The sequence below is a fragment of the Balaenoptera borealis genome (genome assembly GCF_965194805.1).
Source record: "Balaenoptera borealis genome assembly, chromosome: 15".
In the NCBI taxonomy this organism is placed as follows: Eukaryota; Metazoa; Chordata; class Mammalia; order Artiodactyla; family Balaenopteridae; genus Balaenoptera; species Balaenoptera borealis.
In genome coordinates this window covers 50983723-51009850 of record NC_138871.1, presented here as the reverse complement: position 1 = coordinate 51009850, position 26128 = coordinate 50983723, and the positions used below count along the sequence as shown (strand labels likewise).

Genomic DNA, 26128 nt, shown 5'->3' with positions numbered 1-26128 from the left:
TGGATCATCTTCACTATCATTACTCTGAATTCTTTTTCAGGTAGACTGCCTATTTCCTCTTCATTTTTTTGGTCTGGTGGGTTTTTACCTTGCTTCTTCATCTGCTGTGTGTTGCTCTGCCTTCTTATTTTGCTTAACTTACTGTGTTTGGGGTCTCCTTTTCACAAGCTGCAGGTTCATAGTTCCTGTTGTTTTTGTTGTCTGCCCCCAGTGGGTAAGGTTGGTTCAGTGGGTTGTGTAGGCTTCCTGGTGGAGGGCACCGATGCCTGTGTTCTGGTGGATGAGGCTGGATCTTCTCTTTCTGGTTGGCAGGCCTGCATCTGGTGGTGTATTTTGGGGTGTCTGTGAACTTATTATGATTTTAGGCAGCCTCTGTGCTAATGGATGGGGTTGTGTTCCTGTCTTGATAGTTGTTTGGCGTAGGGTGTCCAGCACTGTAGCTTGCTGGTCGTTGAGTGGAGCTGGGTCTTTGCGTTCAGATGGAGATCTCAGGGAGAGCTTTTGCTGTTTGATATTACATGGAGCCGGGAGGTCTCTGATGAACCAATGTCCTGAACTCGGCTCTCCCGCCTCAGAGGCACAGGCCAGACACCTGGCTGGAGCACCAAGACCCTGGCAGCCACACGGCTCAGAAGAAAAGGGAGAAAAAAAGAAGGAAAGAATGAAAGAAAAATATATAAAATAAAATAAAGTTATTGAAATAAAAAATTTTAATAATTATTAAAAATAAAAAAAGTAAAAAAAAAAAAAAAGGACAGACAGAACCCTAGGACAAATGATAAAAGCAAAGCTATACAGACAAAATCACAGAAAGAAGCATACACATACACACTCACAAAAAGAGAAAAAGGAAAAAATATATTTGTATAAAAAAAAAAAGGAAGAGAGCAACCCAATCAATAAACAAATCTACCAATGATAATAAACTCTAATTACTAAACTAAGGTAAACATAAAATCAGAAACAAATTAGATGCAGAAAGCAAACATCAAGTCTACAGTTGCTCCTGAAGTCCACCACCTCAATTTGGGATGATTCGTTGTCTATTCAGGTATTCCACAGATGCAGGGTACATCAAGTTGATTGTGGAGATTTAATCCACTGCTCCTGAGGCTGCTGGGAGAAATTTCCCTTTGTCTTCTTTGTTCTCACAGCTCCTGGGGTTCAGCTTTGGATGTGGCCCCGCCTCCACGTGTAGGTCTCCTGAGAGTGTCTGTTCCCCGCCCAGACAGGACGGGGTTAAAGGAGCAGCTGAATCGGGGCTTCTGGCTCACTCAGGCCGGGGGGAGTGAGAGGTATAGAATGCAGGGTGAGCCTGCAGCGGCAGAGGCCGGTGTGACATTGCAACAGCCTGAGGTGCGCCGTGTGTTCTCCCGGGGAAGTTGTCCCTGGATCACGGGACCCTGGCGGTGGCGGGCTGCACAGGCTCCCAGGAGGGGAGGTGTGGATAGTGACCTGTGCTTGCACACAGGCTTCTTGGTGGCTGCAGCAGCAGCCTTAGCATCTCATGCCCGTCTCTGGGGTCCGTGCTGATAGCTGCAGCTCGTGCCCATCTCTGGAACTCGTTTAGGCGGTGCTCTTAATCCCCTCTCCTCGCGCACCCCAAAACAATGGTCTCTTGCCTCTTAGGCAGTTCCAGACTTTTTCCCAGACTCCCTCCTGGCTAACTGTGGCACACCAGCCCCCTTCAGACTGTGTTCACGCAGCCAACCCCAGTCCTCTCCCTGGGATCCGGCCTCCGAAGCCCGAGCCTCAGCTCCCAGCCCCCGCCCGCCCCGGCGGCTGAGCAGACAAGCCTTTCGGGCTGGTGAGTGCTGGTCAGCACCGATCCTCCATGCGGGAATCTCTCTGCTTTGCCCTCCACACCCCTGTTGCTGCGCTCTCCTCCATGGCTCTGAAGCTTCCCTCCTGCCACCCCCTGTCTCTGCCAGTGGAGGGGCTTCCTAGTGTGTGGAAACTTTTCCTCCTTCACAGCTCCCTCCCACTGGTGCAGGTCCTGTCCCTATACTATTGTCTCTGTTTTTCCTTTTTTCTTTTGCCCTACCCAGATACGTGGGGAGTTTCTTGCCTTTTGGGAAGTCTGAGGTCTTTTGCCAGCATTCAGTAGGTGTTCTGTAGGAGTTGTTCCACATGTAGATGTATTTCTGATGTATTTGTGGGGAGGAAGGTGATCTCTATGTCTTACTCCTCTGCCATCTTGAAAGTCTCTCCACATGGTATCTTTTAGTGCTGATTTGTCTGGCTGTAATAGTGGTGAAGACGTATAAGAGTAGCATATTAGAAATCTCGAAACAATTTTTGAATGGTTTTTAGGGCCCACTAGACCAACTCATTTCTCTGGCTTCTACCGTAGTTGCTGTGCTTCAGTTAAACACTCCGATTCTCATCAGGATAACCTTTATCTCCCCAATATGGGGTCTCCAAAATGGCTTCTCCTCTGGCCCATCTGTATGAAGGCACCACCATTATCCAAGCCACTGGCTGTCTCCTTCTTTTACTTCCTACTCCTCTGACCCCACATTCAGTTAATGGCCAAATCTAATAGATTTTTACATCATAATTTTCTTACATATGCCCTCTTATTTCCATTGTCATAGCCATAGCACCAATTTAGGGTTTAATACTCTCCCTCTCCAGGAGACCAACTCCAGGATAATAGCTGGCTTTAACCAAACCCCATCAGGTCACTCCCCTGATCATACACTTTCAATGGTCACCACAGTTCCTATTAACATACATGCAAATTCCTTAACCTGCTATTCATGGTTAAAAGGGAAGGACATTTCCCATCTTATGTTTTAATCCCAACTGTACATATTTCTAGTCCAGCCATGACAGGGATAGTAATGCCCACCAAATAACCTACTTTCCCCTACATTTTTCAGCTCTTTGCAGTTAGGCAAGACATATGGCTAGTTTTGGTTAATTGGCTGTGAGCAGAAAAGACATGTGTTACTTCTGTGCCAGAATGTAGAAGAAGAGGTGGGAGTTCTACATGTGTCTTTATTCTCTGGAAGCAACAGATGAAGCTGCATATTTCAGATCATACAGCTACAAAATGGTAACATCTGAATCCCCACTGATCTTTGATGGATATACAGTGTGAGCAAGAAATAAACCTTTGATGTGTTGGTGTGTTGTTATGTTGAGCTCCTAATTTGTTGTCATAATCTAGCCCATCTCAATTAATACATCAACCATAGTGGGTGAACTCACCAATTCCTGCCCCACTTTGTGCTTTCCCATATCCTTACATTTGCCTTGGCTTGTCTCTCCATTGGGAACTTTTCTTGAATCAATTCCTTCATCCCATCATCACATTACTCGTTTAAATTTCAGTCATCCTTCCAGAATCATCACAAATGCCAACCTGCCTTGGTCCTTCTCCTTATTTGCCCAATCAGATGTAATTTATCTTTCTTCTAATCATAAAGAAACTTGGTAGTTACCTTTTTGATTGCTCTTCACAAATTCTGTCTTGTATTGTAGTTATTGGTATACTTATTTTTCCTCTCAGTTAGAATAGCAGGCCCTTCTGAAGGTCTGAATCATATGTATATGTCTAACCTTCACAGCCTCTTATATCTATCTAATAGTTTTCTGAAAAAACTATTTGTGAAACTGAGTTGAAGACTCATAAGTGTACACTATAATTTTCAAAATCTCTACCATAATGGCTAAAAGAAAATGTGATTTGGGTGTTTGGGGAACTAACTTTCATATAATGAATTTTTAAGCAAATTCCGTTAGTTTCCTGTTTCTCTTCTATTTCCATCAATAAATGGTGAACTTCTTTGCACTTTTGTCCTCTCAAGACCAATGTCTCAAGGGCATTGCTTGGTACAAAATTAAGTGCTAGATAACATGTCAGTGAAGAAGGAAAGATTCAGTACATAAAATATTACTGTATTAAAAATTGAGTTAGCTAATATTTAATTGCATACAAGACCTCTAGACCTGGAAAGAGCCATTGACATATAAGATGAGAGAGTTTTAAAGCTAATAGGGATAAGGGAAATGAAAACTAAATTTTGAAGGTGTTACATTTTGAAAAAGATTCTCATATATAGTGTATCATCACTTGATTGTTATAATCACTCTCTGAAGTAGGCAGGTATCATCCCCACTTTAGACATGAAGAAACTAAATCCCAGAAAGTTTAAGTGACTTGTGCAAGGTCAACAGTTGGTTTAAAAGTAGAGTTTTCAGACATCCTAATTCCTGGTCCACTGCTCTTTATTCTGTATATTATTGCCTTTCCTTATCTAAGTTCAGGACAAGGAACATCTTAGTATCATCTTTATGCTTGTGTAATGTGTTATTTTGGCAGCATCAAGTAGATAAGTAGCTGAAGAAGGCACATGCTCACACATGCACACACACACACATACATAATTATACATGCCTCCTCCAGTCTAGGCTAAAATAGAATTAATCCTGTGTTCGTTGTTGGTGAATGCTGAATCCTTCCATATCGGTGTTTGTGTTTAAGAATAAGGCAGTATACACACTCTGTAATTGAATGTCAGGAAATATGAAAATATATTGTTTTATTGCTACTGTTCATTGATTTATGGAAGTGATTTATCGTCGATGGACATGCAGTACAACAAATCACTTTGCTGACACTATCAGCTGCCTTAACTAGGTTGTCAGTTCACGACATTAAAGGTAATGGATGGTGATTATTTTACAGTAATGGGTTTAATCAGTGCTTTGAATGACTTTAGCAGTCATGTCAGAGTAGAGCCAGACTCATTAATCAAGGCAGCATTTTGTTTACCAACATCATCTATAATTCATTTGATTGTTGACAATCATCAGCAAATACCTCTCAGGCACAGTTTTATCAGCGATGGAAATCTGCACAGCTGCAGCCTGCTAAGTCACTCCATGGGGCTGTCTGAGCAGACACAGGTGGGGAGGGATGCCCTTGCCGTAAGCCCCTAGAATGGAGGCTCCCGCCAACTGGGCTTCCAGTCTTCTCTCCATTCCCATGGATTGGATTCTTTCGTTTCCATCTCTTCAACCCCCTGATTTCACAGGGCCTTTAGTCACCCAGAAAGATTTCAGAAAGACCTAGACGGTAGGAAGATGAGAAGCATGTGATCTTATGGCTTGAATCAGCTCGACACAGCTAAACACATGGTCTTGGCTCTGCTGCTTGTAACTAGTCACGGTGGGAGTCACAGTGGCAGTAAATCTACTACTGAGGTTCAGATGTGTCTGGGCAGGTTTGGTGACCCAATGGGGTAGATGTACCAAGTACCTAATTTTGTAAGAGATTGTAGGGCTTCCGATAGTAAAGCTCAACATAAAGCTAGGACCTTTTTTGACCCTTTGAGAATTTCATATTTCTCGCCAGAAAAAATTACATAATACCACATTTATATATATAATTTTAGTGAGTTTGCAAACTCTGTGAAGCCTCGCCATAAAGTAGAGTGGTTAGGATCTTGGATTCTGGAGGCAGCCACACTTGGCTAGAATATCTGCTGTGCCCGTTAGCAGTTATAAGCCTTTGCACAAGTGACTAAACATCTTTTGGTTTCATCTATAAATAGGAGTTGACAATATTACCTTTGTCATGGGGTGGTTGTGAATATGAAATGCATTCATGTGAGTAAAGTGGTTAGCACCATGCCCTACACAGAGTAAATTTTCAAAGAGTGTTGGTTCTTATTTTTGTTATTGTGTTTTACTTATGAATTCAGTTTCAGAGGCCACGTCCTAATGGATAGGAGAATCAGAAAGCCGAATTAAAGTAGAAACAAAAGTTGTCTGAATTCATTACTGTGTTTTTGCCCTGCTCCTCTACTCAATTTTAGATGCAACCCCAGCGAGAGACACAAGGGAGGAAAACAGGAGCCATAAGTAAGAAACTGAAAGAAAGAGTTGTTCTGAAATTTGGGAGCAGGATGCTATACAAGTTGCATTACCTTGGTTTTCTGTGTAACAGGATATACTACAGAACACATACCTTTGGCACCTTATAGGTCCCAGGGCATCAGTGGGGGTACAGTGCCCAGGGGGAGGCAGCGGTGCTGGATGGGCGATGGCAGATCATTAGGAGTGCCAGCAAGAATGCTCAGCGGAAGCAGCAGTGGGAACTGGCAGATGCCATAGTAGCTGAAGGCACCATGGACCCAGAAGTACTTGGAAAATGACTTAGTAATTCAAAGAGTGGCCAACAGAGTGCAAAGAAGAACAGAGAAACCATGCAGTGGCTGAAAGAACAGTTTGATTTTGAGCATATGTGGGATGTTCCCTAAGGGCTGCCAGAAATTATTTGGGGAAGCATACATCACAAGAAGTTAGAGACCCTAAAACTGGCAGGGTGGGGACAAGAGCCAGAGAAGCACTGGTCCACCATACTTAGCAACATGTCTTTCTTTGGCAGAGCCATTTCTCCTCTCCTGGCCTCATTTTTCTCCTCCATAAACTGAGAGTGTTAGTCAGGATATGTAGACTCCAGTGGACAAGAAATAGGTAGAGATATATCAGATCATCTAAGAGACTGGAGCCTAACATATAGTTGGGGCTTTCAAGGAATCTTATCAGAATTTATGTTTGAGATTTGGTAGATGTTGAATAGGATGGAGGTGGGAGGTTAGGATGGATAGGGTGTGTGTGTGTGTGTGTGTGTGTGTGTGTTAGGGTTGACAGAAGGCATATTTAAACTCCACATGTTATTATGATTGATATTTTTAGGTCAGGCCATCTCTGATTTCCTTTCAGGTCCATGATACTAAAAAATTTTGCTGCATTAATTGACTTCTTATAATCATCTTTAGTTTCCTTTTATAAATCTATTCTTATTTTTAGACTGGTCTAAGCATCCCTGGTCATGGAGGGAGTAAGGCCTTCTAAGTCAGATACTATAGGAGAGACATTTGATAAGGATGGTACTCTCAGGTAGTCTAAGGAATGAATACAAATATAATAATAATAATAACATTCATTGAGTGCTTGCAATGTGGTAAACACTGTTCAAAGTGCTTTTCATGCATTATCTCATTTAATCTCACAACAAGCTTATGAGGTAGGTTTGGTCATAGATTAAAAGAAATTCAAGCACATAGAAGTAAAAGAACTTGCCTAAGATCACTCAGCTAAAAAGTGGTAGAACCAGGCTTTGAACCCAAGCATCTGATTCCAGGGCTGTTGACCCCTGTTCTACACTGTATGGGTATGACTAATGCATAGAGTGAATTAATGCACAGTTAGTGGGGAAAATGACTCTCAGAGTCATTTTCTCAGACTCTCAAATTAGACACTCCTCTCAGACCACAATTAGCATGTAGGTGGGTAAGAAGCCTCTCCCGTGCTTTCACTGAATGGATGACAAACTTGCTTTTCTCCTAATGTTTGAAATAACTTAAGGCATGACACAACTTCTTAGCATGTTATATTTGCACTAATAATACCCTCTTTGGTGCTGAAGGGAAGCAGAATGTGGGGCAGGCTGGCTAGGGAATCACAAAGGGACCATAGCAGACATCTGAGCCTGGAGCCCAGAAGACAACTTTGTCTGCCTCGAAACTCAATTGGGGACAGGCTACACTCTTGAAACCTGGCAAACTCCTTTTTGGCTTGGATAAGCAGTCTTCTCTCTATACACATCTCATGGAAAGAGGATCATGTCAAGGAAGGAGAGACAACTGAGCGTCACCACCAGGATGTTGAGATCCCCACCATGTTCCTGTGGCAGCATCAGGGGACAAGTGTGGACAATGAACCCCAAAGGAGTGGCAGAGAAGAAGGAAGGGAGGGAGGAATAAAAGAAAAGGAAAAAGGAAAGAAAAGCTCCTAAAATCCTACTTTGGATGCCAGTGGAAGAAAGTGATGATGCACCTCTTTCCAAAACAAATTTGCTTTATTTAATAGCATGGACTTTATTAGATAAACATTTTTTCAACCTATTTATCACTGCAGAAAGCTAGGAAATATTCAGATTTAAACAACTGGTGTAAAAACGAGGAGACTATAAAGGAAACTTTTATTGCTTTTGAAATAACCCCATTTCCTCATATCTCCATGATGCAACAAGAGCTATCTGCCTCCACTCAGGCTCCAGGAAATATAAACATGTAAGTCTTCTCTCTGCCAAAATCATCTTCTGTCATCTCCGGATGACAGAAAAGACACTCAGGAAGTGGGTAGTGGGGAAGGCAAGAGGGTCTTCAAAATGAGTTTGTTCAATTTGTGATGAGTGAAAGCTACAGAGAGATTTCTTCATTTACTAAAATGCCTTCTCGCTAAATGCCCTTCACAGATCTCCAAAACGTGGGCACACCTGCTCAAACACCAGAACTTTCCACTTGTAAGGAGCTTCCCTTACCAAAAAGTAGTGTCACAGCTCAGGAGAAATGACAAATGCTCATAAGCAGGAAATCTATACCCCTTTTTCTCCTGCTGCAAGGCGAAGGATGGAAGGTGGAATCGCTCTTTACCTTTGAAAACCCAAAGGCTCAACTAATTGAAATTTGAAGGCACGTAAATAATCAAAGTTTCACATAGATTTCAAACATTAATTGAGGGCCTGTACAAACATAAGATAAGCCATTAAATGATAATGCAAAACAGAATATAACCAGGTGATCAAATAAACTGTGCAAGAGGAGATATCAGTGTGGGCTGAGCTAGTTAGGTAAGTTAGGTGAGGCTTCAGATCACAGTGGTCCTTGAGGAAATGATAGACTACAAAGAGGTGAGGACAATTAGAAGACAGAAAGCACATTAGCAGGGCTTTAGAAATGGGAGCATTATCAAAAAGCGGGGTGACCCTCGTGCGTATAGCTCGATTTGGCTATAGGTATATGTGTATTTAAATCACTGTCTGAAAGCATGCTAATATTACCATAATTTTTGATGAATAACACCTGACTCATATGTAATTTTCAACACTTCCAAACTAAATGGATGGGTGACATCTAGCAAAGTTGTGAAAAAATAGCAATGGCAGTGTGGCAGATTTCCTTCCAGAAGAATGAAGGAGAGAAGGAAGATAGTGTCTTGAAGTGGTGCTTTTGCTTTGCAATGTGTATCATTCAGCTCTGTTAACGGTTCAACCAATTCTATGCTGTTGAGAAATATCCACAGATAATTTTATTTACACTAATTTTGAATCTTTAATAGAAATCATGCATCCTATATATGCTCATTGTAGGAAAATTTTTTAAATGTAGATTAAAAAATAAAGAAAAAAGTCTTATAACCTCACTGTTGCTTATAAAGATAAATTAATATTTGGGAATGTCCCCTTCAGACTGAGCTATGTGTGTTAGAATGTGATTATAATGCGCATACAATTTTGGTAGGTTATATGTACTATGACTCCCAATGAATCATTCCTCCATGTACACATATGCCTTTGTATAGTCCCCTCCCGCACTGACTTTGGGATTAGCCCTGTGACTTTCACTGGCCAATGGGACATCAGAAAGCATAATCCAAGTAGAAGCTAAGCCTCGTTAAGGATAAAAGACCACATTTATAGATAGGTAAGTCCAGTCATCCTAGATGTCCCAGATAAGCCAGGCCCCCGGTCAGCCTCTTGATGCACTGCCTAGAACTCCTGCATCAGTGATCCCAGAAGAATCCAGCAGAAAGACTCCTTAGCCAACCAAAAGATTATAAGATGTGCTATATTGTTATTTTAAGCCATTAAGTATTGAGGTATAATAGATGCAGTATTTTAAAACTGATTTTTCATTTAATATACTGTGAGCAATTTCTTACGTTCTTAAATAGAACTCAAGAACTCTATTTTTAAACCATTTCATCACATTCCATTACAGTGTGCACCATAACCTGTTTAGCTAATGCCTTATAGTTTGACATGCTTACATTTAGTTTTTAATGTTCAGTTGGTGACTCCGTAATGCCACTTCCATTCTATGTGGTTCAGGGAATGTAAACTTATTTTAAAACAAGTTTATGTATCACTACATTCTAAACTGTTTGAGAACAGTAGCCATGAGTCAATCAGCCTTTTTTCCCCTAAGCCTTTGCACTGTGCATGGCAAATAGCGCTCCAAATATTTCTTGAATAAAAAAGAATAAATAAATGTTTGAAAAATAGCAGTTAATAGCCTATAAATTTCAATAGTGTGTCATATCCAGGCAAAAGGTAATGGGGAACTCTTGGTATTGGTGGTCTCTCTTCTTCTACCTTGCACTTTTATGCTGTCCAGAAGCACTGAGAAATGAATGTTCCCAATGAATTCAGTGTTGCCACGTCAAAATTTATTATTCCCATGTCCTATTCTCTCATTGTCCTGCTTAGAGTGGAGGTGACAACTAGCTAAGCTGATGAATTAATTTGTACAAAACTGATAGTTTACCGTGTTTAGCAAACCCAAAGATATGTATGTTCATAAAGAAATAGTTTGTATTTCCTCAAATCATACAACATTACACGTATTCTGATCTTTATGACAAGAAAATACTTCGAGGCAATGTGCTGTTTTAGGGATTTTGTTTCTTTGGTTCCCTCTGTAAATAAGGATAATTCAGAGATGGCCATGACGTATTTTTCAAGAAATTACCACCCTTCATTCAGGCTAATCCAATATTCAATTTAGGTTTGAATTGAAATGTTTTAGAAAGGTAAAATAATCAAAATAACAAGCTCTTTTTCGCATTAACCTCTAGGACAACTTGTGTATTTTGTTTCCTTTGGATAAAGGGAAGTACATTGTAATCTTCATTTTTAATTAGGTTTTAAAGTATATTTAATCCCCAGGTTAAAGCAGCATATTATTCATGTTTAACAGAGAAAATGAACAACCTTAAGAATGTCAGTTTCAGATTGAAGCTATTTGGATAACAGTGTCTAGGAGACAGCAAAACTTTAAAGACATTCTTGTAGTTTCAAGCTTTGACCCAGAAAACTCTTTTCCTTTACCGCTTTTCATGGTTAACCATTTTGAATACCCACTCATTTTACTTCACTTTCCCCATCATAGCATTCTCTGTCTTTGGCAGGCAAGGGAAAGAGAATCAACATTCCTTGAGCACAGCCTGTGGTCCCATGAAATAGACACTATTATTCACATTTTATAGCTAACAAAATTGACACTCAGATGACTACAAAGGACACTGGTTTATAGAGCTGACACTCAGATCTCTCTAGATCCAAAGCATGCTGTTTCTGAAACTGAACGATCAGAGGGCCTAGATTCTAGTCATGGTTCCTGCAATACTTCTGAGGTCTTGAGCAAATTACATGAGCCTCAATTTCCTTATTAGCAAAAACTTTCTACTTTTCTATTCAGAGGGATAGCATTGCTTTTCCTACCTATCTCATAGGGTTGATGTGATAACAGTTGGGAATATGTTTTAAAAACCGAAATATCTCATAGAAATATATTGCCTTAAGCCCCACAGTATGAATGAGTTTAAGTGATATGATGCGGCCCACATATGGTACATGAGCATCTTGGCCATCCCCATGAGTGAGAAAGAGTAGGGCTCTTTAAAGTGTCCCTTTGAACTGGGCCTCCTGGTCCTCCTTTTCATGATGACTCGCTGATTTTCTTTTCTTCCTGCCTCAAAGCAGTCTTTGGGATTTTTTTTAAAAAACTATGTAACAGGGCTGAGATCTACTCAGCAAGAACAGCTTTTGAAGGGAGAAAAAGTGACAGCCATAGAGAAGCAGTGTCTTAGGAACACATATTTTGAATCTGGTGAGAGAAGAACTGAGATGAATTGGATGCCTTCTAAAGGAAGTGAGAACTTGCTTTTAGTCAGTGATTGCCATGACTGACTTCTGCATTCGTGTTTAGTGCATCAACACCCCCTCTATTGTCCTCTAAACTCTTAGGTACCTTCCCTTTTCTTTCATAACTTTTGTTTCTCTGCAACAGTTTTCCTCCTGTTTTCTCATTCTCTAAAATATTTTTTGTGTGTGTGCCAAGAATTGGACACTAAATGATGAGGAACATGGTGGCGATCATTTTACATTATGGTTGGCCAGTTTATTTTTAGTGGACCTTTAACCTTCCCACCTGCAAAATGGGCATATGATATTTTCTCAGGTCTCTTCATTCTGAGTATTGATGGAAAAGTTTGGGGTTCCTCAGAATCACACTGATTGCCTGAAGTATCTTTTTGTGATGACAAATGTTAGTTCAATAATTCAGCACTTTTTTTCCCTCCAAAGGCAATATGCACTTAGTAAAATAATGTAATGTTTCTATTAGGTTGAACTGTATGAGATGGCTGTATTTGTAGGGAAAAATGGTCAATTACCAGCAATTTCATATAGTTTAGTCTAGTATCTCAAATGATTGTGTTTCTACATACATGTTTACCTTTTAATATGTGGACCAAACCATATCCATCCTGCTTCCCTAGAAAGAAATGATATCCTTATGGGTTCTTATTAATAGATATTGTGAAGTAATAAAGTTTTCCTCTTCTGCAATCTAGTGTGATTATTCATCCGATGATACAGCTCAGGAGTTTGATACAGATGATACAGTCGTGAGGAAATACTGTATCGCTGTTTTGCAGGTGGACATGTTTGTGCCATTTCGGTGCTCTGGAAAACAGAAAATTGTGCAGACCATCCTTACAAATGAAGAGGAGGAGATAGGGAAAGCGGAGATTAGGTTGTGGCCTGGGCCAGGTAGCCCTGGGGGAAGGGGTTCTGGGAGGGTCCCACAGCCTTTTCTCTAGGAAATCGCTTTGTTTTGGGAATGAGCTTCTTACTGTTAGAAGATATGCCCAGAGAGTAGGGAAGCCCAAAGTCTGGGAATTACAGGGTCTTTGCCTCCAAATCCTACTTTACCACTTACTCCAAGTAGTGTCTTTATTCTCATGATGAAAACAGAATTTGGTCATTTCTTTAACTGTGATTTGTAATCTCCACATTTAAAGTTTATAAAGTATATGGTTTTTTCATTAATTACATTTCTTTCTATAAATCTGTTCTCAAAATTCATGTTAGAGGACAGTATTACAATGCCTAGTGGGGTAGATATTTCTAGATATGTCAGTGAACCATGCCAAGAATAGTAGACTCCTGAAGTCGTGGGCTAGTTCCAGAGTGACAGCTATAACCTCAGTCAGGGCAGCAGCAATTGACCCCAGTCAGTCATTCCATTCCATTAATGTAGTGTAGGAATTCACTACATTTTACAAAGCAAGGAGCTTGGGCGGCAATTAGATATGGAAGATGTGAACACTACATTTTACATTTTTTTCTCAGTTGATGTTGCTTTGAATACCATTACACAGTTTTCACTCATAGACACTGCCTGCATAGCATTAACGGTTATACAAATGATATCAAACATTTGTTGAGCACTTTTTACATGGCGGATTCTCTACTAAAAGATTAATATGCTTATCTCACTTAATCCTTACAAAATTCTTGCATGCCAGGTACTGTTAGTACTCTCATTTGCAGATGGAGAAATCTAAAATTAAGAGGTTGATTAACAAGCCCCAGATCACACAATTAGGAAGGGCAGAAACAAGAGAAGTTACGATTTGTTCAACAGCAAAGGCAGGTTTGTTTATGACCTGTAGGTTATATCACTCTGATGAGCTTATAAAAGGACAGAAGGAAGAATCCGGCCAGCCACTTAAATGACTTCTCCTAGAGGGATGAGATAAGTGCAGATAAGCGCACTAAGAGAGTGAAATAGCCAAGTAGTCTTAGCGTCTATACACAGGAATAAAGCTCTGCATTCCCATAACCATATTATCAGGTAGTCTGCTTCATTTATTCCAAATTGACTGCCCATTAATCTCCTAGTGACCCTTTGTTCTTCCATTTAGAAACCCGAAGTATTTCTAAGTGAAATAAAATGGAGTTCTACACAAACCTTCACGCTCTTTCTCTTAAAGTTCGAAACACTAACATTAAAACTTAAATATTCCACTGGCCTTCACTGGCCTAATATTTCTTCTCTTACATTGATTTTGCTCACCTTGGAGATGAAATTTGAAAATAGATTAAATAATTTCAGAACCTATGTTACTATGGTGACCCAGGATGGACCTCGTGAGATTTCTTCCCTTTATATCTTGATACTGAGTAGTTTGCTTATTTGTCCCTGTCTTTTACAGAAGCTCACCGTGTGATAAGAGTGATAACATGTGGGGAGAAGTGTTATTCCAGACACGTTGGGGGAAATGCACTTTGGAACTGGCCTCTGTCCGCTTCTGAGAGCATCAGGTGTGAATAATTCTGTGGCTCATATTCAAAGGCTAATGAAGTCTGGGATGGTTTGAAGCTTGATAACCACACTGTGCTATTTATTTATGAATGCGGCCCCAAAGCATATTCTCAGGTCTTGTCTCTTTTCTATCCATTCCTCATCCCTAGGTGATCTCCAGCAGCTTCAGTTTTTAATGATGATTCCTGAATTTGCATCCCCATCAAGAACTCTTTCCTGAACTGCACACTTGAAACTCAAATGCCTTCTTAAACTAGCACTGCCAGATAAAATACAGGATGCTCAGTTAAATTTGCATTTCAGATACACAATGAATAATCTTTTAGCATAGGTAAATACAATATTTGGGACATGGTTATATTTAAAATTATTCATTGTGTATCTGAAATTCAAATTTAACTGGACATCTGCATTTTACTTGCTAAATTTGATAACCCTACTCCTCAACCCAACACCTCTATTTAGATAGCTAAGAAATGCTCCAAGCTTATCATTTCCCAAGAGAAACTCCCAAGTTTACTCACCTAAACTCTCTTAGTCTTTTCCAAATCAGTGAATGACCACTCCATTCTTCTGATTATGCAGGCCAAACCCTTTGACTCTTCTCTTTTTTGCATCCCTACATTGAATCCAGTTGTAAATGATGCTGATTCTACCTTTATTATCTGCCCAAACATATGACTACCATTACCTTGTTCATTGCTACTATCTTGGACCAAGTCACAATCATCATCTCTTGGACTTTTGAAATAGCCACTTTGTTTTTGCCCCTATAGTCCCTTTTCTACACTTGCTTGGTTGATTCTTTTAAAGCATAAGTCAGAGCATGTCAGAAAACTCTAATTTTGAGTAAAAGCCAGAGTCCTTGAAATTGTCCATAAAGCCCTGTGTGCCCAGCTGCCCTCCCACTGCCATAACGTCTTCTTCCTCATCCCCAAACACTCCTCCTCTCACTTGCTTTGTGCCATGCTGGCCTCTTCACTGTTCCACAAACACACCAAGCAAACTTGACCTCAGAGCCTTTGTACTTGTAATCCCTTTTGCCTGGAAGTTTCCTTGCCCCATGTGTGCATGGCTTGCTCCCTCACTGCGTCCTTCAGGCTTTCAAATGTTGTCTTGTATAAGACGCTTTCTCCACCCCTCTTCCACCCTCCAGCACTCAACGTTCCATTTGCATTGTTTAATTTTTCTCCGTTGAATTGTTTACCACCTGACATGTGCTTATTTGCTTATTTGGTCGTTGTCTGTTGATCCACATAGAACGTAAGCTCAGTGAGAGCAGGGACCTCTAGCCCCAGGACTTAGGACAGTACCTGGCTCTGTGAAAATCTGGTGAACAAGGGAATGAAATCACCAATCATTTTGCAGTAATAAGGTGAAGAAAAAACTCACAGAAGAAAAAAGGGTCTGTGAATTGGGATATGCACGTTTGTTTATAAGGAGACACATGTGAGCACGTAGGAGTTACCATCTTTGTGTATATGTGAGGCTCTCATAATCTTAGTATGCTTAAGTGACAAGGATGCCAAAAGACATACCTTTCCTTCTCTGTTCTTGTCTCTGTTGTTACCAGTAATCTATTTATGTCTTTGTCGAATGCTTTGTGTGCGTATAATCAGAGTTTATTTCTTTGCTTACATTATTTAAAGAGACTAGGGACTTTATTTCCTTAATATTTGGGGTAATGCTTCCCCGCATCATATATTAGCAGTGATAACTGTTTATCCAGGCCATCCCTCTTTCTCCTGGCATCTGCATGATTTCTTTTAATCACATTCCCATTATCCTCTAATTATGTAAAATTATGTTATATTAAGTATAATTTCTGCTGGTAGCCACAGGGTGGCATTCATGTTCTTTGCTATCACTTTAATGACTGATAGATTACAAGGTCACTCTGAGTAGATAAATAGCCTATAGATCCTTTCCAGTGAGGTTCACATTCTGATTTTTCATATTAACACTTGTAAATTGCAGAACTTATTATGCTTTCCCACCTGCATCTCATTTTGCTTCCAGCACCTCTGGTCTTCTCCTGCAGGAATCCAGGATAACTCTATCAGGTGGCCTTGTTTCAATATTCAACTCAGTCAGAGTACCTAATGAAAGCCAGCCACTGACACCGCCTTGGTATTCACTTCAACTCAGGCATCATGGGAAGATTTGCCAGCAGCATTTAGCACAGGGCTCTGACTGGATGTTGGCTGGTAAATACTCATCTGAATAACAAGTAGGATCATTCACCCCAACAGGTTTATGCTCATCTAGGTGGATTCTCCAGACTAGTCCTTGAGGCAGTAAAACCACCTCTTTAATATTTAAACATGACTTTGATTATTAAAGGAAAACACACACACAGAAATGGTTACATGAGGAATTTCAGCTCTAATGTAACATCTGAACTGGGTTTCAAGATGCAGAGCTTAGCCCTTCTTCCCTCCTAATCTGACACTAGAGCCAGGCATTCATTCATTCATTCATTCTTTCTTTTAGATAACTCAACTCCATTTAACTCAATTCCATAAACTTGAGTTTATCTATCATTGTATATTTTATCACATTCATATCTCAGGTATTAGTTTTCTCATTTTATAAGTGAGGAAAGTGAGGATCAGCAAAATTAACAGTGAGTTGAAGACAACACTGAAAATAAATCACAGAGGTGATACAGATATAGAGAATTTTGATTAATAGATTAATAGTAATAGTACTTGTGTCACCCCCACAGGTATTCTGGGGCTGACACAGGTGCTGCTTATTACCTCCAGGTCCCTCGAGCCTGAAAGGCCTCCATTCTCTCACCATCTCACATAGGATTATCATAACAGCGGCTTTTGTTTAGCATTTCTGACTTTGACCTCTTCTCCATATAACCTATATTACTTTTCCCTTCCGGAGTCACCTTCCTGAAACTATGATGTCATTTATTTCTTACTCAGGAAAATGGGATCTCATCAAAAACTCAACTTATTTTTACCTCCCATCAACCCTTTAAAATTAATTCACTGAAAATTTCTTTCTCCCCCTCTGATCAAACACCTTAGAGACCTCCATGAATTTTCCAGTGACTTCTAGGTAATAGAAAGCCCTATGGTTTCCTTAAGCCACAAATATCAACTCAATACAGAAAGCAGGATGTCCAATCTGATATATTAAGCAAGACTTTAATCTTCATTTAATGGCAAGATTTCTCCCCTTCACCTGCAGTTGAGGCTTCCTGCCTTCAAGGAGCAGAATGCAATCAGATCCATTCTTTTTGCTTGCTCACCTGTTCTCCTACCTGCTAGATGCTGTTCCTTTTTGGGATTAGAGTGCATGTAAAGAAGAAAAGTAGCGGAACAAACAGTTCTTATTTGACTAGTATATTTAGAGGACAGCTTTGCCTTCCTGATGCCTGTAAGATGTATAAAGTATCTTTCTTATGACATTTGTGGATTCTTCAGAGGCTCCCTGGCTGGGTCCTCAGACTGAGCTCCTTTCATTTGGGAATTCCACTTCACATATACCCTCTGTTGGAAGTTCATGGTCCCCGGAAGCAACCCTTTGGATTCAGGATCACTTTCAAAATGATCTTAAGCTTGTATGCTTACCAGAGTTTCCATATCTAGTCCCCTGCATTCTTGCATCTTTGACCGTCACCGAGAGTAGTTACTTCCCAGATAAAGCATTTACTCTGCTACTGTGTGACGCTTTAGCTGGCCTCTCATCTTTGGGTTCTTTCAGATTAAGTCAGCACTGTTCTTCTGTGTTCTAGAACTGTTTCTCAAACTCTCAGACTAGTCTTATAAATCCTTTCTCTGGGCTTGAGAAAATCCACACTTCCATTGCATTTCTCTCAGTACCTTTTTGTCTTCCTTCTAGACCAGCTGTCTCACTGGCTTTCTGAAACCTATTTTGAAAAGTCTGCGTCTTCGTCACCTCACTTTTGTATTTAATATCTATTATTTGGGGCTTCAAAGTTAGGTTTCATTATATAAATTTCAAAAATATTATTTAGATTCCAGTCTTTGGAACTAGTAGACTAAGTAGTTCAGACTAATCCCACTGAGGATAAAACATAGACCAATTTTTGCTTTTTAATTTGCTGGAAGGCCTTGAGGAACTAATAAGTTTGTGAGAAATTATTATAACAGCATCTTGAAGATCCCAGTATCTGGGGTCCACTTTTGCCCAAGAGGCATTTGCTGATCAAAGACACATCTAGGAAGTGGGATAGCCCTTTTGACAGCTTAGAAGGGCCAGCAGAACAGATCTAAATTTTAGGAGTTTCCCTGAAAAACTTCTGAAGAGCTGCACCCTAGGTGAAAGGATTAACTTGTAAATCAGCTATTGGATTGACTGCAGAGTTTTGAATCCTCTCAGTAATTCGGGAATTCTCAGGCCTTATAGTTGTATTAAGGGGATTCCTGATTGTAGTTCTCACAGGTACTTGGATGAAACAAAGCAAAGTTCCCTAACAAGGAAATTAACATCATTCTAGGACCCAATGAATTCCAAAAATATTTTTTAAAAATACAATATCTGGCACATAATCAAAGAACCAGGTGTATGCAGATAAGAAAACGTAAATGAGAAACAGTAGAAACATCAAAGATAGAAAATAGGCCCACAAGGGCTTCAGATACTGGAATTTAAAACAATTTAACCTATCATCTTCAAAAAGACAAAAGACAAGATACAAAATATTGGCAGAAAACGTGACCCTCTAAAAAGTGACACAGCAGATTTAAAAAGGAACTAATATAAATTCTGAGATTGATAATGCAATAAACAAAATTACAAACTCAATGAAATTGTTAAACAGCATATTAGACATAGATGAAGAGAAAAGTAGTGGCCTGAAATGTAGGTTGGAAGAAAATATCTGTAACAATGCACAGAGAGACCAAAGAATTGAAAATATAGGAAAATGGGCAAGACAAGGATGACACAGTAAAATCCAAGATATACCTATGATGGAGAGAAGAGAATGGGCAATCACATATTTGAAGTGTCAATGACCAAGAATCTTCCAAAAGTGATGAAAGACTGCAATCCATAGATTGAAGAAGTCCAACAAAACCATAGCAAAGTAAATAAAAACAAATCAATACCTAGACAAATCACAGTGAAATCACAGAAAACAAAAAGAAAGATCATTTTAGAAATAAATGGAAGATGGGAAAAGAGATAATCTTTAAAGGCGCAGTATGGAGACTGAAAGCTGATTTCTCAAAAGCATTATAACTTTTGAAAAATTAGAAGAAGGCAATGAAATAATATCTTTAGTGTGCTGAAAAAAACCAATTGGCAACCTAAAATTTTAGCCCATTGGAATATCCTTCAATAATAAAAGTGGCCATGACAAGTAAGTGTAACATATGATCCTGGATTGATTCTGCATCACAAAAGATAATGCTCTGAAGGATATTATTGACACCATCAGAAATCTTCGAGTATATACATTACATAATTGCCAATCAATGTATGATCCATGGATCAGTTGCATTAATCTCACCTGGGAGCTTATTAAACATGGATAATCATTGACATCACAAACCTACTGATTTAGAGTCACATTTTAGCAAAATCCCCAGATGATTTCAATGCACACTGAAGTTTGAGGAGCACTGTATTAGTTAACTGTATTTTATTCATGTTAAATTTCTTGAATTTGATAATATGTCAGATAATGTGATGTATTAGAAAGTGTCTTTGTTCTTCTGCAATGTATACTGAAGTATTTAGGGCTGAGGGGTCATGATGTTTGCAATTTAATCTGAAGATCTGAAGTGCTTCTTTAAAATGATGAGTGCCAATAAGATGTAACCATACATAGTGACAATAATAAATAAATAAATAAATAAAACTACTGTGAGGGAGAGTGCAAAGTATGTGGTAAAGCATTTACAATTAGTGAATCTAGGTGAAGAGACATGTGTTTATTGTACTATGCTTGCAATTTGGAATAATCCGTTTGGAAAACTTTCCTGTTAGGGTTGAAAATACATATAATCTATATTCCAACAATTCTACTACGAGATATGTATCCAAGAAAAATGTGTGTGCATGTCTACTAAGAGATACATAGAAGAATATTCAGAGTAGTATTGTTTGCAGTGATCCACAAGCGGAAACACTAAAATTTCTACCAAGAATAGAGTGAATAAATTATGACATAAACACACAATAGAATACTATATAGCAATAAAAATAAATCAACTACTGCTACACACAACAATATTCATGATACTCACAAATACAATATTGAATGAAAAAAACAGAACTAAAAGAATGCATGCTTTATAATTCTATTTTAGTTGACGGATGGTTAATTGATAAAAGTATAAATAAAAGTAACTTATTGTACAGGTCAAGATAGTGGTTATCTGTAGGAGGGAGGGAGATGGTTGGGGTTTGGAAGGAGATTGTTTAAGATTTATATGCTGGTACGAGTCTATCTAGACTTTGAACTTGGGGTGGTTCCATGGATATTTGATTTATTGTAATTCACTGAGCTGAATATGTTTTGTGTTCTTTCTGTGTATGTGTTTTATTTCAGGACAAAAAAAAAAAGAGGTTGGAAAAAATGATTACTCTTGTTGCTATTTGGAAAATGGATTTGAAGAGGTAAGAACGGAAACAGGGTGGTAGGGGGGACTTGCCATAATCTATGTGATAGATGGTGATAGTATAGAAATAGAGCTAAGTGGATGGATTCCAGACATGGTTAGGAGACAGACTTAATAATACTCATTAATGGAATCTATGTGTAGACTAAGTCCTATTCCCTCCAAAAAGAAGGTATGAAGAATAGCATCTCAGTTTTAGACTAACTATACAAATGATGGGGCCACTGACTGAGATGGAGAAGAACAAGGAAGGAACAATCTAGAAGGAAGAAATCATGAGTTTATTTATTTATTTATTTATTTTTATTTATTTATTTATGGCTGTGTTGGGTCTTCATTTCTGTGCGAGGGCTTTCTATAGTTGTGGCAAGTGGGGGCCACTCTTCATTGCGGTGCGCGGGCCTCTCACTATCGTGGCCTCTCTTGTTGCGGAGCACAGGCTCCAGACGCGCAGGCTCAGTAGTTGTGGCTCACGGACCTAGTTGCTCCGCGGCATGTGGGATCCTCCCAGACCGGGGCTCGAACCCGTGTCCCCTGCATTGGCAGGCAGATTCTCAACCACTGCGCCACCAGGGAAGCCCCATGAGTTTATTTTTGGAGTATACAGAGAGAAGACAATGGAGACCAGAACTGAATCTCAAGGCACTCTGGAGAATGTGGTATCATGGAAGGAAAGGAAAAGTGTTTTAAGAAGGAGGGATTAGTCAAGCAAGATTAAGACAGAGAAGTGGCTTTTGAATTTGACAAGATGAAGATTATTAGTCATTGTTGCAAGAGCAGTTTTGGTGGAGAGGTAGATAGAGGGATGTGAGCCTGTTTGAAGTTAGTCAAAGCGACAGTGGGAGTGAGGATGTCTGGAAACAAAAACTAACAACTCTTAAGATATTTTGTTGTGAAGCTGAACAAGATAAATAGTGTAGTGGCTAGACAGAGACATGAGGGTCAAAAATGATTTTTTAATAAGGAAAAAAGAAGGGTCCATTTCTAGGTTGATGACAGTAAATTCGAGGAAAGGAAAATGATGAAGCAGAAGAAAGACGGAATACTTCCAGGCACGAGGTCCTTGAGTAGAAAAGAGGTTATGGGTATTACTGAGCATCCATTACGTGGCAGGCGTTGCTCAAGGAACATGTGTATTCAGCGTAAAAATTCACTTTCTGCCCTCAAGGACAGCACGGAGCAGGGGTGGGGGGAGCGGGGAGAGAGCTTAATAAACTAGCAATCGCAGCATACTGTGCCATTAATATAAAGAAATGCATGGAATTCGCCAGGAGGCCAGTGCTCCTAGGTAAGCCTTGGAAACAGTGAAGACTTTCTCAAAGAAATTACACTTAAGCTGACCCTTAAAGGATTCATTTAAATCTTACCAGATGTGGGAGGGATAACATAGTAAAAGTTCTTTCATGAGTTCACCACTGCTAAGCTTCCCAGCATTATCACTTGTCACGGTATCCCTGCCTCTAAACGTGCACATCTGAAGATGCCCTCACATCAGCACACTCATCATTTGCCTACCATGTGATGCTATTTTGTGATGCACACGCTTGCTGGTGTTCTGTGAAATGCTCTTTGCTTCCTAGTGAACTTCTGCAAGACTCACTTACTTTATTTATTTATTTATTTATTTATTTATTTATTTATTTATTTATTTATTTATTTGGTTGTGCCGGGTCTTTATATTTATTTATTTTTTTATATTTTTAAAGATTTTTGGCTGTGTTGTATCTTCGTTTCTGTGCGAGGGCTTTCTCCAGTTGCGGCAAGCGGGGGCCTCTCTTCACCGCGGTGCGCGGGCCTCTAACTATCGCGGCCTCTCCTGTTGCGGAGCACAGGCTCCAGACGCGCAGGCTCTGTAGTTGTGGCTCACGGGCCTAGTTGCTCCGCGGCATGTGGGATCTTCCCAGACCAGGGCTCGAACCCGTGTCCCCTGAATTAGCCGGCAGATTCTCAACCACTGCGCCACCAGGGAAGCCCAAGACTCAGTTTAAAAGCCACTTAATATCCAATACCCTTCAATACCCTTTCCAGAGAAGATGGAAAGAGGGGACACCAGGGCAAAAGGTCCAGTTCTTACTCTTGCCTCTGTGCTCCTGTGGCACTTTATAAGTTCCTCTATAAGGTGATTGTGATTTTTTTTAAGGGAGGGAGTTACCACAGTGGTTAAAAGTATGGACTCGGTGCCAGGCTCCCTGAGTCAAATCGTAGTTCTGCCGTTTACCAGCTGTGTCACCTGGAGCAAGTTCCTTAATCTCTAGGTGTCCCAGTTTCCTCCTCTCTAAAATGGGAGCAATGAAACTAACCTGCTGGACTTGGAAGTGGGAGACAGCTCAAAAAAGGGGGAAGGTGCAGAGGATGTAGAAGCAAGGGGTGCCCAAGTGAAAATTCCAGACCTTGTGGGCTTGCCTGCAGGTCTGCCCTGCTTCCCCTTGACCTGCCTTGTTCACCTCCCCTGGAGAAGAGGTGAATATACATGTTAGAGGGAAAATTGCTCCTGGTTTCATGACTGTCTTGGCTATCAATTTTGTGTGATTCTAGAAAGGAACCTCGTTTTATTTTTTATAACATTTTTTTTGTCCTCTGCATTCTCTCTCTTTCTTTATTTTTTTTGAGTGTACTGTCCATTTTGTCAATTTGTTCCCATAGAAACCACTGAAAATTTACAGTTTGTTTAAGTGGGTCTGAGAAGAGGCAGAGGTTGTTGTGGGTATGAAATGAGTTTATACTGCAAAACACTTAGAGCAGCATCGGGCAAGTGAAAAACGCTCCGTAATTTTAGCTATTATTACTATGATTGTATATGTTTTTCAACTGTGATGATAAGAATAGCTCTTATTTATATTTATTTTTTGTATCCTGCCACTCTTCCAATGCCCACCAACTTGCCCTGCATGACATGAAGAAACTCAATAAAGGCATATTGGAAGGGATACATGAATGGATTTCCCTCCCCTCTCCCCAGCCAGTTTTATAGCAGGGCTCTTTTCTTGGTGTCTACTTTGGGCTTAGCATACATTTGGGCATAAGGCACTCATGGGATAGTGCTGTTGGAATGATTTTTAAAAGTCTTGGCCTCTAAAGATTTCTAAAATTGCAGGAATATCAGGAGAGACGGTGCATTAAATGCTTAACACTTTAGTACACTTGCTAACAAAGTCAAAGGTTGCCAGAATGAAAATTTGAGCTCAAAGAGTTGAGTTTCCCTCTTGGTTAAGGGCATCCCTTCTCACATCTTTCACCCATGGTTAGTCATTTAAGCTTTACTTAAAAGTAGGTAATCAGGAAACTTCTCTCTGGGGAGAATGTGAGCACTGGATGCCAGAGTGGGAATAAGAGAGAACCAAAAAGAGGGGGAAAGGGCAGAGAAGATGGAAAGAGGGGGCACCCAGGACAAAAAGTCCAGATCCTGTGAATTTGCCTGCAGGTCCTGCCCTCCTGCCTCTTGCCCAGCCTTGCCCAGTTTCCTTGAAGAAAGAGTCATGTACATGCTGGCGGGGAAATTGGTTCTGACTTTTATCTTTTGAAATCGTAAGTGTAATGAGAGTGACATGTGTGTGATTTTAAAAAGAAAATTGGTTTTATTTTTTGACGGGGTCCTTTTTGTACTTTGTGGTTCTCTCTCTCTCTCTCTTTTCTTCCAAGTGCCTTGTCCATTTTGCCAATTTGTTTCCATGGACACCATTGACAATTTACAGGTTATTTAAGTGGATTTGAGAAGAGGCAATAGTAATAAATAAAGCTCTGACATGGGCTATAAATAGCAAGAGTGCTCTGGACTGCCCATCTTCCACCTGTCTACTTACTACTTAACAAATCAAGTTTACAATAATAACTTAAAAAGCACTAGACTCTTTTTTTTTTTTCTTCCTGGAAGTGAGTGGTAGGAGGGAGGAGAAGGCTTGTCAATCCCCATCTCTTTGGATATTATAATGGAAGTTATAGCCAATCTAAGGTGAACGGGGCATTCTCAAAGGCACAGATGAATCATCAGGTGGCGTCTGGCCCACACGCAGCTCTTAGCATTTACTTTTCTCAGGGCAGCTAGGGCAAATGCGGCTCCTAAAATGATTGCAAATGGCAGGGAGGAAGGAGCTTGGCATTTTTGTCCTTTTCACTGATAACGTCCCTTTCACTGAAGGGGGTGGGCGGAGCAGGGAAGAGGTCGTTGCTGAGGGCTACAACAGACAGATGCCGAGAGCAGGAGGCAATTTTTGCGTTGCAGGGGACCAGCTCCACAGTATCCAGTACAAGGAGGCAAATCAGGGAGAGCAGGAGGGCTGAGCCCCAGAGGATTGGCCGGCTCAAAAAGAGGGTTTCCTCCATTCAGATAAGTGCACCTCCAGATCCACTTCCAACCTCTGCCCCTCAATACCCATGATGCTTGGATACCATTCCCTGTTACTCAGGTCTCAGTTAGGAGGGAGAATGTAAAAAAGGCTGAGTCACATAAGAAATAAAAGAGGGAGAGGAATAAGGGTGAGGGAAAAGATAGGAATGGAGAGATTTAGAGATACATAGAGAGAATTCAAGACTATGCTGAAGGAGAAAAATAAATCAATAAGTTGTAATGGTCTTTATGAAAAATTAGTGATTGTGCATCTGCCATTTTCCAGCATTCTGCTACGGCACAATCAATTAAAAAGTGAAGGCTAAAATTTCTTCCCTAGAAAATTTATGACAGATGAAGGAAAACTTGAATGTCTAAATAAAGCTTATTTCCCCAGTCCCATGGGTCTTCTCTGTGGGGGGAAAAAAATTTAAAGCTGAAACAGTGGTAGATGGAAAGTCATACTTTGGACAAGGCCAAACAGCCCTAGAGAATGCAGCCACTCTTGTTGCTGTGGATTAGTGCTGGATCAGAATCAATCTAGATGCCAAAATATCCCCTGGTCAAATGCTTTGGAAAATAAAGAAGTTGAAGAAATTAGTTTCCATTTACAATATGCTAATGAGCTAACCAGGTTAGCTTTTGCAATCACCCCTCCTCCCCAGTGCTGAGCCAAATACTTGCTCTAAGGCTTAGTTGAGATATTACTTCTCATCACCAAGAGGTGGCAAAATTGGGGAGCTAATAAGAGGCTGATTACCATGCTACATCTCTTAGAGTTCTTACCAGCTAGATGTTCTAATTGGTTCAGCGTGGAAGAGAGTGGAATCTAGGAAATTCTTGGTCTGACTCTTCTCTATATACACATAGATTAGAATCTCCAGGAAGTATGGAGATGGCACTCTTACAGTTTAGAGTGCTGAAACAGGTACAATTGGATGGAGTGTGTTAAATGACACTAAAATATCCATTCTACTTATTGATTCCAGTAGCCTGAAGTT

At 40.1% G+C, this 26128-nt stretch overlaps 1 long non-coding RNA gene across 2 annotated transcripts in view; it reads left to right on the top strand.

Annotated features, from left to right (window-relative positions):
* LOC309612471 overlaps positions 1-26128 on the top strand; it is a 758831-nt gene that overhangs the window by 397657 nt on the left and 335046 nt on the right. Inside the window, exon 4 of one of the 2 annotated variants that reach the window (XR_014235138.1) lies at positions 20734-20801. This is a non-coding gene — a long non-coding RNA (uncharacterized lncRNA). Of the gene's footprint in view, positions 1-18795; positions 20802-26128 lie in introns of those variants that run through there. The other variant, XR_014235139.1, reaches the window with a different exon arrangement.